This window comes from Ictalurus punctatus, chromosome 24, assembly GCF_001660625.3.
Source record: "Ictalurus punctatus breed USDA103 chromosome 24, Coco_2.0, whole genome shotgun sequence".
Classification (NCBI taxonomy): domain Eukaryota; kingdom Metazoa; phylum Chordata; class Actinopteri; order Siluriformes; family Ictaluridae; genus Ictalurus; species Ictalurus punctatus.
This window is the reverse complement of record NC_030439.2, coordinates 20135820-20149973: the sequence shown is the minus strand read 5'-3', so window position 1 is coordinate 20149973 and position 14154 is coordinate 20135820. Positions and strand designations below refer to the sequence as shown.

Here is a 14154-nt window from a genome sequence, read left to right as displayed (position 1 = left end):
AGTGTCCATGTCCCTCAGGCTCCGGAGGTATTTTTCCATTTAGTCCACATCAAAGCCTCTCGGTACACACCTGTTGTCTTTGTGCGACTGTTCCAGAACATGGAAAATACATAATAGCTTCTTAAATAATATGTACCTCATCCATAACCTGTTATGACCTACTACATGGAAACACAACTGCATGTGCTGGAACGGGAAAATCATCCATCCTGAGGTGGCGTGACAGGAAGTGGTTGTTTCCCCCCCCCCAAAAAAAAAAAAATCACACGTCCCGATGTGTTTTATCGCTTTTATACCGCTAGCGATTAGATTAGCACGCGCTTTTTTCATCCGTTACGTTTAATGTTGTCGGGAGTCTGTGAAGCGAGTCAGTCCTTCTTTCTTTTGAAGTTAAACATAAAAGCGCAGTCCTGAAGATGGAGGAAAACTTCTCTCCGACTGTTACAGAGCGCCGACACTGGAGACTCCTTCCATAAACGGGAAATACACGGCGTCGCCTGTTAATCCGTACGGGTTTTGTAGCACGTTTGCCGTGTACCCATACCTGTGAACGAGCTGTTACTATAGAAACGATAACGGGTTAGAAGGAGCGCATTGATATGAACCTTTTAAATGACTCATCACGGATCAGATTTGGAAATCCAGCGGCGCTGTGGTGTAAAAATGTTTGCTTGCGTCGCGTCGTTGTGTACGATGGATGCAGTTCAGTCGGCGTGCTTTGTGCGGTTTTTGTTTTTATTTATTTATTTATTTGCTTTTGCTCCAGGCGGTGTAAAGCAGGTGTGTTCCGGGTTTCTTGGACGTTCCGTGTGGCTCGGGTTCACGCACTCGTCCTACTAGTTCGAGCCTGTCTGAGCCGGAGTCGTTCCTCCTCAACCCTTTTGTGTGGCTTTCTTTTTTATTTGCTTTGCATTTTCCCATCCTTTATTTTGTCGTTATTTTCAGCGCTCAGTAGTCAGCTCTCTACCTGCCCGAATCCAGTTAGCTCCTTTCACACGCTGCTCTCCCGATAATGCCGCTTTTGTTCGAAGTGGCTGGTGAGCTCAGGCGGTAATTATTATGCGTGCGTCACCTCGGTGCCGTTCCCTCGGCCTACGTCGTCTCATAGCCCTGTACTCAGACTGAAAACACGCCGGTCGAGTGCCGAGCTTAGACTGAAGAACCTCTCCATCGGGTTTACCCTCACATCGGCCCACCTGCTCTCTGCAGATGACTCAGACAGACCTTGGAAGTTAGGATTCTTAACCCACACGTGCTCACTGTAGATATTTGCAGATGTTAGAGAAGATCTGTAATTCAAACCCAAAGCCCAGATCGGACATAGACGTGCTCTTTGAGGCTTATAAAAAGTTTGTCGTCGGAATATTGACCCAGGTTTAGATCCAGCCTTGCTCCTCGACATCCGCCGTACCATCAAGACTGGATTTCAGCCTTCCAGAATGCTTCCTGAGATCATCGAGGTGCTTTTTGGAGGCTTGTATACGCTTTTGTGACAGGAGTGGTGACCCATTGGTTTTTAGATTACTTCTGGACATCTGCCGTCTTGCAGGGGTTTATATCCGGCTTTGCTCCTGGATGTTTGCCATGTTGCAAAGGTCTAAATCCAGCCTTACTCCTGAATGTCTAGCATCTTGTAGTGGTTTAGATCCTGTCTTACCATCTGGTACGGGTCTAAATCCAATCCAGTCTTGCTCCTCTATCATCTCAAATTGATGCCAGCCTTGCTCATGGAAATTTACCATTCTGCAGAAGTTTATGTCCAGCCCTGCTGCTGGAAATCTGCCATCTCACAGGGGTTTAGACCCACCTTACTCTTGGATGTGTGCCATCTCACAGGGGTTTAGACCCACCTTACTCTTGGATGTGTGCCATCTCACAGGGGTTTAGACCCACCTTACTCTTGGATGTGTGCCATCTCACAGGGGTTTAGACCCACCTTACTCTTGGATGTGTGCCATCTCACAGGGGTTTAGACCCACCTTACTCTTGGATGTGTGCCATCTCACAGGGGTTTAGACCCACCTTACTCTTGGATGTGTGCCATCTCACAGGGGTTTAGACCCACCTTACTCTTGGATGTGTGCCATCTCACAGGGGTTTAGACCCACCTTACTCTTGGATGTGTGCCATCTCACAGGGGTTTAGATCCACCTTACTCTTGGATGTGTGCCATCTCACAGGGGTTTAGATCCACCTTACTCTTGGATGTCTGTCAATTTGCAAGTGTTTGGATCCAGCCTTGATTCTTGGAAAGGTTTATCTAGCGCTACGCTTTCAAAAAATCTTTGAGTCTTGCACAATTGAAATAATTCAGATCAACACACAAACGAGTCCCATGTAATGAACTTCTAGGATCGAATTACTTTTTACATGTATTTTATTTCACCAGTGTTTGGGCAGGTGTGTGATCCGCTGACCTAGAGAAACCCCTGGTGATTCCTCTCGGTGGTCCTTCAGATCTCTTGTGATTGACGTGAGGAGCTGGGCCTTGCTATGGCGTCCTTGTCTGGGTGTCTGTGCAAGTGTACTACTGAAGCATATTTTCTGTTGTTTTTGTTTTGTTTTTTTCTCTCCCATAAATAAATGTTACATATGTGCTGTTTGGAGTCGTAGCCTGTCACGCCGGTATTCATGCCGAGCGTCTCGGCGTGCGCCGAGAGGAAGTCTCGTCTCGCCTTCTCAGACCTGTATCTGGTTGCAAGTAGAACACCGCGTGCCTCTACAGCTTGGAATCCGCACGGCGTAGTTCTTTCTCTACCTCGATATCTTCCGACTCTAAGCGTTCTGACAAACTGTCTGGCCGCACTGAGCGATGCGTTCATCTCAGACATGAAACGCGCCTGCAGAGCTCAATCCTACCGCGTCTCGGGTTCGTTCTTCGTACAGATCCTTGGCACTGTCGCCTAAAATCCGTTGCTTAATCGACAGAAATGTCAACGAATCGCAGCGAGACGTCCTAACGAGCGCGCCGGACTGTAAAAGGGCCTCCGGTATGTAGATCTGTGTTGGAGTTTAATCATGCAGACTGAAGTCCAGGGTGTTTTTACACTCGGTGGAGTGTGTGAGTTTATACCCGGGTTAGATTTTCGGGTTCCTTTAAAAGCAAGGCGTCGTTATCTCCGGTTTATTTTTGCACAGATGTACGGATTCCTTTCAAATTTCTGGATTCCGATCGCACGATCCTACCTATTCAGAATTTTCTCACGTCGCTACACTATGGAAATTCCTCGACGGCTCTTCTTAACGTTTATTTAATTAGCGCCTCTTTACCAGCGGTTCAATCAAACGGAGCCTCTCGATCAAAGCCACTCGCTCATATACAAAAATAGGTCCCGTCGCTACATATACCGAGAATTCGTCCTGCCTCATCGGCAGGCCGCAACGTGACTCCTCCCACAATACTAGGAAAGTATGATCGTATTCACATAGTCTTGAGACCAGTGAGACCTCAGTTCCAGGGCGGAAAAAAACTCAACTAACAAATGTGTTTAAAAGCTTATAAGACTCCCGATTGGAGCAACTCGGCCGATCGTCGAGAGATCATGACCAGAGCAGAAGCTCGAAACGATACGGTGGCTTCACAAGCTAGCTTTCTCCGTTCCTTTGGTAGATGTCATGTGATAGTGGAGAGCTAGATAGTGGGTGTGGCTTAGCGATGACCAAACTGATGATGACTGGGGCGCACATAGTTAAACATGTGGCGATTTAAAGGACATTCAAGACCAGACTTGAATAACGTCTTTTCTTATAATAACGTCCGTGTACGATGTCCAGGGGTGCAGACACATCAGTACCCCTCCCCCGTAAGACATTTCGGCGCTCGAGTGTAATGAAAACTAGCTCTTCTGCAGGTCAGAATGCTCTCAGAACGAGAAAAGGCAGGAATGCGAGCGCTGAAGGGGAGCAGATTCGGTTCACAGCTGAGGAACGTCGCCTTGACAGCATCTCGCCGACTCCGAGGCTCCTCGCTTCTTCCTGGCCGGGTTTTGGCGGTTGCTTCTTTTCTTTCATCTTTCGCTCTGCCTTTCCCTTCTCCTTTCACATCTCGTCACCTTTCGTATTCCTCTCCCCGTCGTTCCCGTGCTTTTGCGTAATCGCTTTTGCTCTGTCGTCCTCTCTGTTTGTTTTTTCCTCTCCTCGGTAGATAGAGAGGTGCGGCTCACGCCCGCAGCTCCAGCCGACACGTCTTAACGTCACGCCTCATGCGATAATGAATCCGTAGGTGTTTTTGATGGCAGTTTTCGGAACGACGCCGCTTCTTCTTTCTTCCGTTTACGCGACGTAGAGAGGAACGCGACACAAAACGGGCTCTGTCCTCCAGGGAGATCATGGATGTTTGCGTAGGTTTGGTTTTTTTATGGCAGCCGGGGGGAACGGTATGAACAGTTTGTGGTGTGCTGGCCACAGTGCTGGGAAAACCCTGTGTAACAGTGCTCAGGATATCAGGATATCTGCTTCCTGTTTTCAACATGGTATCTAACACTAGGCTGACACAATGATATTCTGTGTAAGAGACGGTTATTATGGAATGTTTCCCTGTAAAGTTCTCCAGTTTGTCCTGTTGCCAGGTGCGTTTCTCAGTTCAGATAGCGTAGGATACGGGGATGTTTTTATCCACATCATGACTCTTTCAGGTTTTCTTATCATCGTATATCAACAGTGTTGTAGCGAGTAGCAGGAACCGTTTGCTTCCTCAAAACTCCCGGGTCAGCGGTTTGATCCTGAGCTCGGGTTCCTGTCTGTGCGGTTTCGTATGTTCTCAGAAACACGCTAGTACGTGGACTAGCGACGCTAAATCCACCCTAAATTGTGAATCAATGAGTGTGTACGGTGCCGTCATGAAGGCGCAGGAATAGACTCCAGGTCCACTGCCATATTTTGTCGAGAATGGCGAAAAACATGAAGTCGTTACGAGAAACGCATCACGTTAGGATGAGGACAGCGCCGTGTCGTGACGAGAAACGCATCACGTCGCTACCAGAGAATGACGAGCAGCTCAGGTGAAAGAATTCGACAAGCATGGGGCAAAATTTCACCCAATTCCGTCGCTGTTTTTCCATTTTCTCATAATAACATGACATTCTTTTCTCGTCCAAACCGATGGAGTTTATCTCTACAAATGAGATGAAAATCTCCCCCGGAAAATCCTCTAATGAAAATGCAGCGCGACGGACACCATTTTGACACGCAGCGGCACTCTGTCGTAGACGCCCGATCCGTCTCCAGCGAACGTTTCTCATCTTTCCTCGCGTAAGCCTGTTGAAATATTATGAGGTAGACGTTAAAATCCCCGATTTGGGAACTATTTAGAGACGTAGTTACTTTAGTAAGAATAGAAAGCTTTCCGGAAAGTTCCACCGGACGTCCGGATCAGACCGATTATCGAGTAGGGGTGCGACGGAACACACGTTACTCGCGGTTTGTATCGTATTACGGTTTCTGAGTCACGGAATCTGATTAAAAAAGTCTTTCGTTCTACGGCGGCGATTGACCCGCGAGTCACGTGCCCGCTGAACCGTGGGGCGGGGTCCGTACGGATCGACGACGCTCTGTTACACCCCTATTATCACGTCTGAGCGCTCGAGTGATACAGCTGAGGTTGAGGAACTGTAAACGATACGGACATTCCTGACGCTTTGTTTTGTTTTGTTTTTACAGAAATCTATTCCGCGTACCGCCTTTAGGAGATGGGCGTCGTGTTTCTGGCCACAAGCGAGAGGTTGGAAGTGCGACTTGACTCTCCACTGAGACTCCGCGCTCATCACCCATGGTGAGTTTGAGTCCGGCAGTTTCTCAGGCTCACACCTGTTCAGATTACTCTGCTTTCTCTGTAACGTCAAGCTCAGCAGTCGAAACAGAGCGCTCGTGTTAGCTGATGTGCCCTGCGTGCTAACTGGCACTCGCGATCGGCTGGCGTCGCTCGGCTCGACGGAGGAGGAAGGAAAGCCGTCTTTCACCCTGAATTATACTGCTTTGGGAATTCCAAATTCCACTCTTTCTATCAAACCCGTGTCAGGGATTAAACCTGTGTTCCTTTAGAGATTATCGGTCCCCACAAGCAGGTGTACAAACTCAGCGTGATGCTGCTGCTGAAATTACACCGAGAAAGACCGGTCTTGTCATGTCACAGCAAACCAGTGACTACATTTCCCATCCTGCACTGCGGCCTACAAACATGGCCGCCATGGATTACATTTCCCAGAACGCTCATGCACACCTGCATCCCATCTCACACACAGTCACACCACAGTATAAACAGACTGCTCGCACACAGTCGCTCTGTGAAGTATCGAGTGTTATCACCGTACCCGGCGTTTGTACCCTGTTCCTCGTTTTCTTTCATGTTCTTTGATCGTGTTCCTCGTTCTCGATTCTCGCCTCGTTTATGCTCGTTTTATTGTAGCGCTCCTGACCCATTGCCTGTCTACCCGTCTCTCTCTTTTTATCTTCTCTGCACGTGCGTCCGTCCTAACCTCCGTTACGTGGAACGCGCGACGGGTTTGTTTTCCGCCAGCGCCTGTGTTCAAACTGTCGGTCTGAAACGTCCGTCACACGGAGGTTCGAGGTTTATAGGGGACCTCCGTTAACAGGAGCGTGACCTCGTTAACGTGTTCGGGAGCAGTAAAGCTCCGAGGAGACGATGACGTGTCTGTTCGAGTCGAAGGAAACTCGTGAATCCGAAGGGCAAGAGGGTCACGTCCGAGCTGTAGCGGTTACAAGCGCAGCAGTGTTACAGGTTTCAACACGATCCTCAATTCCTCGTACAGCATCAGAATAAACCGTAACCATGGCCTTACGTCGTTCCTCAGCGAGCACCTGGGTCGCTGTTCATGACGTTTGACCCTTTCGTGCCCTTTCGGTACTCGTCCAAGCTAACGACCTTGAAAAAGTCCTGCGATGGAAATCAGCCGGACTCCACAGGGTCGGCGTTTTACGCGCCGTTCATTCCGGTCCGTTCGGCGCAGGACCGGCCGCGCCTCCGAGGAGCTCCGCCCCACAGAGTTCATCCTGAGTGCGGCCGTCCGACGCGTACGCTTCCTGCGAGGGAAGAAAAAACGATTTCAGTCCGGCCGTTTGGTTTATCGATGAGCGCTGTTGAAAACCGTTCGAGGTTGAAAACTGACGTTTAAGTGCTTGTGCGAAGAGAAGGAAAGCGTGTTTCGTTTCCTGCGCTTTTAATCCCGACCCAGATTGGTTACACGTGAACATCTGTAGAGACTCTTTAAAGGCGAACGCTTTTAACGAGCTCGTTCTGGCGTGTGGTTCCGTCGTGCGCGGGCCGTTCCCCGCGGCGAGGCCGTTCCAGCCTGTGTTCTTTCATTACTCTGCTGAAGCGGGGGTTAATAGTTGAACATTCCCGGCGACTCATTGTAAACTCAGTGTTCCGTTAAGGCCCCGTGTCCTGTCCGTCCACGAAGCGGCTGCATGAGCGTGATGCTGTGTTTTTCTTTTCGTTTTTCTTTTCTTTCTTTTTTTTTTTATAACGCGTCAGTAGTATAGCAGCAACGGGAAGTGTGACACGAAGCCTCGGACACTGTTTGCGAGCGTAGAAACAGGAGCACGGCCAGGGATTATGGAGGATTATTTCCTTTTGATCTGCTCCAGAACAGGATGACCGCATTGAGGAAATGAGAAAAGAATCAAAGCTGCTACATTATTCTACCCTTTTTTTTCCCCCCCTTTTTTTTCCCCTTCGCCTCGGTTTCCAGGTGCGTTTTCTGTCGGAACGGAATAAATGGAAAGAAAGATTTGAGAACGTAAACTCCGACGCTAGCGGCGTGCTAAATTGTTTAATGTATTTTTTTTTCCGGTTATGTCACACGCCACGCTCGGGGATTTTTGAGACCGTTACGCACCGGACGGAATCGGATAACGCGCTAATCTTCGATAGACGACGATGTCGGTCGTTTTGGGAGCAGGGAAGTGTGCTAGTGCTGCACAGATACCGTCTCACGAAGGAAAACGGGAACAGCGGCGCACTCGGACGTCTCTGGATTACGGATGTAGCGATCGGATTAACATTAGGCGGCAGATAAACCGGCGAACGCAGCTTAAATAAATACGTTATGGAAACGACTACGAGTAGGCCGTATTATTCAACTCGTTCGTTTACGAGGAAGCGCTCTGGACCCGAATAAAACGTTTGAACCTTGCTCAGCGGCCCAATCGGTGCCCCAGAGCCTCGTCCACCAAGCCACCCCTTCCCCACGAACGTGAACGTGTTGGTCATTGCACTCCATTCTGATACACTTCACAGCAGGACGAGTTTACCGTCTTAACGCTTAATAAATTGTAAACAGTTGTACAGAAGTGACGATTATTGCTGATACGTTCCATCCCAGTTCTCCGTGACGTTCAGTTCCCGTACCCTTTATTACAGCCCTAACGCTAGGCTAATGGCTAATAGCTCTTCGCTAATGCCGTCCCGTCATGGCGTGCGCTTCCTGCAGACGCTTAACGGCGTGGAACGCTTCGCAACGTCTCCGGGATCATTTATTTATTTATTTATTTTCTTCCCGGCCGCTCGGCTACGACACGCGCCGCGGTCTTAAAGCTACGTATGCCGAGCTCTTTAAGTCACGACATCTGTTTCAACCGTGTCGCCTCTTAATCGCCTCCATATTTTGCGGAGCTCTATCGACGTGAGCCGTTACAGCTGTTAGAGGAAAACGGCGAGAGGGTCTCTCTGTGATTGCACCGAGCGCGTTCGGCTCTCCTCGTGCTGATTCATCTACAACCGCGCTCTGTGACAGAGGGATCGTATCGACACGTTAATCCATGTGGTTGTTATTTATATTATATAATAATAATAAAAAAAAACCCCGGCAGGTGGATCCATGAGCGTCGCTGATGATATCGAATCAGTTTCAGTTCCTGGACGTAAAGCGAGACCATGCAGGAGGACTCGCGTATCACACTGCCTTCGGTGAGGAGTGAACCGCACCATGTTGTGCTGCTGCAGGAAATAACCGGCGTGATGCGCGGCGTTACTGTTAGCGCCGTTTTCTTTCTAGTTAGCGGATGTGTTTGTGCGGTAGTTAGTGGATTAGTTTGTGCGGTAGTTAGCGGATTAGTTTGTGCGGTAGTTAGCGGATTAGTTTGTGCGGTAGTTAGCGGATGTGTTCGTGCGGTAGTTAGTGGATGTGTTCGTGTGGTAGTTAGCGGATGTGTTTGTGCGGTAGTTAGTGGATTAGTTTGTGCGGTAGTTAGCGGATTAGTTTGTGCGGTAGTTAGCGGATGTGTTCGTGCGGTAGTTAGTGGATGTGTTCGTGTGGTAGTTAGCGGATGTGTTTGTGCGGTAGTTAGTGGATGTGTTCGTGCGGTAGTTAGCGGATTAGTTTGTGCGGTAGTTAGCGGATGTGTTCGTGCGGTAGTTAGTGGATGTGTTCGTGCGGTAGTTAGTGGATGTGTTCGTGTGGTAGTTAGCGGATGTGTTTGTGCGGTAGTTAGCGGATGTGTTCGTGTGGTAGTTAGTGGATGTGTTCGTGTGGTAGTTAGCGGATGTGTTTGTGCGGTAGTTAGTGGATTAGTTTGTGCGGTAGTTAGCGGATTAGTTTGTGCGGTAGTTAGCGGATGTGTTCGTGCGGTAGTTAGTGGATGTGTTCGTGTGGTAGTTAGCGGATGTGTTTGTGCGGTAGTTAGTGGATGTGTTCGTGCGGTAGTTAGGGGATGTGTTTGTGCGGTAGTTAGCGGATGTGTTTGTGCGGTAGTTAGCGGATGTGTTTGTGCTGTAGTTAGCGGATGTGTTCGTGCGGTAGTTAGTGGATGTGTTCGTGTGGTAGTTAGCGGATGTGTTTGTGCGGTAGTTAGCGGATGTGTTCGTGTGGTAGTTAGTGGATGTGTTTGTGCGGTAGTTAGCGGATGTGTTCGTGCGGTAGTTAGCGGATGTGTTCGTGCGGTAGTTAGCGGATGTGTTTGTGCTGTAGTTAGCGGATGTGTTCGTGTGGTAGTTAGTGGATGTGTTTGTGCTGTAGTTAGCGGATGTGTTCGTGCGGTAGTTAGCGGATGTGTTCGTGCGGTAGTTAGCGGATGTGTTCGTGCGGTAGTTAGCGGATGTGTTTGTGCGGTAGTTAGCGGATGTGTTTGTGCTGTAGTTAGCGGATGTGTTCGTGCGGTAGTTAGCGGATGTGTTCGTGCGGTAGTTAGCGGATTAGTTTGTGCGGTAGTTAGCGGAGGATGTGTTTGTGCGGTAGTTAGCGGATGTGTTCGTGCGGTAGTTAGCGGATGTGTTCGTGCGGTAGTTAGTGGATTAGTTTGTGCGGTAGTTAGCGGATTAGTTTGTGCGGTAGTTAGCGGATGTGTTCGTGCGGTAGTTAGTGGATGTGTTCGTGTGGTAGTTAGCGGATGTGTTTGTGCGGTAGTTAGTGGATGTGTTTGTGCGGTAGTTAGCGGATTAGTTTGTGCTGTAGTTAGCGGATGTGTTCGTGCGGTAGTTAGTGGATGTGTTCGTGTGGTAGTTAGCGGATGTGTTTGTGCGGTAGTTAGCGGATGTGTTCGTGTGGTAGTTAGTGGATGTGTTTGTGCGGTAGTTAGCGGATGTGTTCGTGCGGTAGTTAGCGGATGTGTTCGTGCGGTAGTTAGCGGATGTGTTTGTGCTGTAGTTAGCGGATGTGTTCGTGTGGTAGTTAGTGGATGTGTTTGTGCTGTAGTTAGCGGATGTGTTCGTGCGGTAGTTAGCGGATGTGTTCGTGCGGTAGTTAGCGGATGTGTTCGTGCGGTAGTTAGCGGATGTGTTTGTGCGGTAGTTAGCGGATGTGTTTGTGCTGTAGTTAGCGGATGTGTTCGTGCGGTAGTTAGCGGATGTGTTCGTGCGGTAGTTAGCGGATTAGTTTGTGCGGTAGTTAGCGGAGGATGTGTTTGTGCGGTAGTTAGCGGATGTGTTCGTGCGGTAGTTAGCGGATGTGTTTGTGCGGTAGTTAGTGGATGTGTTCGTGTGGTAGTTAGCGGATGTGTTTGTGCGGTAGTTAGTGGATGTGTTTGTGCGGTAGTTAGCGGATTAGTTTGTGCTGTAGTTAGCGGATGTGTTCGTGCGGTAGTTAGTGGATGTGTTCGTGTGGTAGTTAGCGGATGTGTTTGTGCGGTAGTTAGCGGATGTGTTCGTGTGGTAGTTAGTGGATGTGTTTGTGCGGTAGTTAGCGGATGTGTTCGTGCGGTAGTTAGCGGATGTGTTCGTGCGGTAGTTAGCGGATGTGTTTGTGCTGTAGTTAGCGGATGTGTTCGTGTGGTAGTTAGTGGATGTGTTTGTGCTGTAGTTAGCGGATGTGTTCGTGCGGTAGTTAGCGGATGTGTTCGTGCGGTAGTTAGCGGATGTGTTCGTGCGGTAGTTAGCGGATGTGTTTGTGCGGTAGTTAGCGGATGTGTTTGTGCTGTAGTTAGCGGATGTGTTCGTGCGGTAGTTAGCGGATGTGTTCGTGCGGTAGTTAGCGGATTAGTTTGTGCGGTAGTTAGCGGAGGATGTGTTTGTGCGGTAGTTAGCGGATGTGTTCGTGCGGTAGTTAGCGGATGTGTTTGTGCGGTAGTTAGCGGATGTGTTCGTGCGGTAGTTAGCGCATGTGTTCGTGTGGTAGTTAGCGGATGTGTTTGTGCTGTAGTTAGCGGATTAGTTTGTGCTGTAGTTAGCGGATGTGTTCGTGCGGTAGTTAGTGGATGTGTTCGTGCGGTAGTTAGCGGATGTGTTCGTGCGGTAGTTAGCGGATGTGTTCGTGCGGTAGTTAGCGGATATGTTCGTGCGGTAGTTAGCGGATGTGTTTGTGCGGTAGTTAGCGGATGTGTTTGTGCTGTAGTTAGCGGATGTGTTTGTGCGGTAGTTAGCGGATTAGTTTGTGCGGTAGTTAGCGGATGTGTTTGTGCGGTAGTTAGCGGATGTGTTCGTGCGGTAGTTAGCGGATGTGTTCGTGCGGTAGTTAGCGGATGTGTTTGTGCTGTAGTTAGCGGATGTGTTCGTGTGGTAGTTAGTGGATGTGTTTGTGCTGTAGTTAGCGGATGTGTTCGTGCGGTAGTTAGCGGATGTGTTCGTGCGGTAGTTAGCGGATGTGTTCGTGCGGTAGTTAGCGGATGTGTTTGTGCGGTAGTTAGCGGATGTGTTTGTGCTGTAGTTAGCGGATGTGTTCGTGCGGTAGTTAGCGGATGTGTTCGTGCGGTAGTTAGCGCATGTGTTCGTGTGGTAGTTAGTGGATGTGTTTGTGCTGTAGTTAGCGGATTAGTTTGTGCGGTAGTTAGCGGATGTGTTCGTGCGGTAGTTAGCGGATGTGTTTGTGCTGTAGTTAGCGGATGTGTTCGTGCGGTAGTTAGCGGATGTGTTCGTGCGGTAGTTAGCGCATGTGTTCGTGTGGTAGTTAGCGGATGTGTTTGTGCGGTAGTTAGCGGAGGATGTGTTCGTGCTGTAGTTAGCGGATTAGTTTGTGCGGTAGTTAGCGCATGTGTTCGTGTGGTAGTTAGTGGATGTGTTTGTGCGGTAGTTAGCGGATTAGTTTGTGCGGTAGTTAGCGGATGTGTTCGTGCGGTAGTTAGTGGATGTGTTTGTGCTGTAGTTAGTGGATGTGTTTGTGCGGTAGTTAGCGGATGTGTTCGTGCGGTAGTTAGCGGATGTGTTTGTGCTGTAGTTAGCGGATGTGTTTGTGCTGTAGTTAGTGGATGTGTTTGTGCGGTAGTTAGCGGATTAGTTTGTGCGGTAGTTAGCGGATGTGTTTGTGCGGTAGTTAGCGGATGTGTTCGTGCGGTAGTTAGCGGATGTGTTCGTGCGGTAGTTAGCGGATGTGTTTGTGCTGTAGTTAGCGGATGTGTTCGTGTGGTAGTTAGTGGATGTGTTTGTGCTGTAGTTAGCGGATGTGTTCGTGCGGTAGTTAGCGGATGTGTTCGTGCGGTAGTTAGCGGATGTGTTTGTGCGGTAGTTAGCGGATGTGTTTGTGCTGTAGTTAGCGGATGTGTTCGTGCGGTAGTTAGCGGATGTGTTCGTGCGGTAGTTAGCGGATGTGTTCGTGCGGTAGTTAGCGGATGTGTTCGTGCGGTAGTTAGCGGATGTGTTCGTGCTATAGTTAGCGGATGTGTTCGTGCGGTAGTTAGCGGAGGATGTGTTCGTGCGGTAGTTAGCGAGCGAGTAGATGCGAGTGGGTGATTTCGCTGTGGGGGTCTACGGTGTACCCGTTTGTCGTGCTGCTCTCGTGCCAGCTTCCTGCTGCATGTCTTCCTTGGCAGCGCTCCATGCTTAATGGGGGCTCCTGCTCTGAGAAAGGTTAATGCACACACACAGTGGAGTCGACATGATTAGTTGGACCTCGGCGAGTTCCCCTGCTCAGCGACCTCTCTGTAGGACACGGGGACGTTTTAGCTGCACTGCAGCTCTCTAACACATAAGTGATGATAATGAGCTCCAGGGCTGCAGGTTTATGGCCGACTCCATTAAAATGATGGACGAACAATTGTAGTGTGGTGTAATGATGCTACAGGAAGTGTCTCCTTGTGTTTTGTGAAGAGGTGTGTGTGTGTGTGTGTGTGTGTGTGTGTGTGTGTGTGTGTGTGTATACTATAAGTAAATACATTACCTGTGTAACGGCCACACCTCCTTCACTGTTACTGATAGGTACAGAGGCCATGCCTCCTTCACTGATTCTGACAGAAAAATCGGCCACGCCTACTCCACCGATTCTGACAGCTAGTAGGCCACACCTCACCAGAGTCATTGGCTCCAGCAAATACAAAGGCCACACCTCCTTTAGTGATTCTGACAGATACAGAGGCCACACCTCCTTCATGGTTGCTGACAAAGGCAGAGGCCACGCCTCCTTCATTGTTAAAGCTAGCTTTGTCACGGCGCTGGAAATAAAACACAATTCCTCGGCGGAGATTTTGTCGTTTGTTTGATTTCGAAAAAATTTCCACTACTTGGTGAAAAACTCATTCCTACCTCCTGTTTCTTAACCCCGCCCCCTTCGCCTCCGACACTTCTGAGCAGCCGTTGTTTCAGAGAACAAGCCAAACAGTTTCCAGCCCATTTCTGCAGGAAGGGTCACGTATTCGTGGTGAAGTTATTGCGAAACAGCGGCTAATTTCCTGCCACGAAAAGAGCTGAACACTCTGAACGAACGCTTTGATGAGCAAAAGTGGGTACTGGCTCTCACAGACTCATAATGCCTCAGTGTGTGTGTGTGTGTGTGT

General features: G+C 49.3%; 1 protein-coding gene across 4 annotated transcripts in view; it reads left to right on the top strand.

Moving 5' to 3' along the window:
- Window positions 1-14154, top strand: part of tanc2a (tetratricopeptide repeat, ankyrin repeat and coiled-coil containing 2a) — a 132344-nt gene that overhangs the window by 28788 nt on the left and 89402 nt on the right. For 3 of the 4 annotated variants that reach the window (XM_047150589.2, XM_017454420.3, XM_017454421.3), the window contains exon 2: window positions 5659-5770. The exons of the other annotated variant lie outside the window; for it this stretch is intronic. The gene's annotated coding sequence lies outside the window, so the exon portion shown is untranslated. The remainder of the gene's footprint in view (window positions 1-5658; window positions 5771-14154) is intronic. 4 annotated transcript variants of the gene reach the window in all.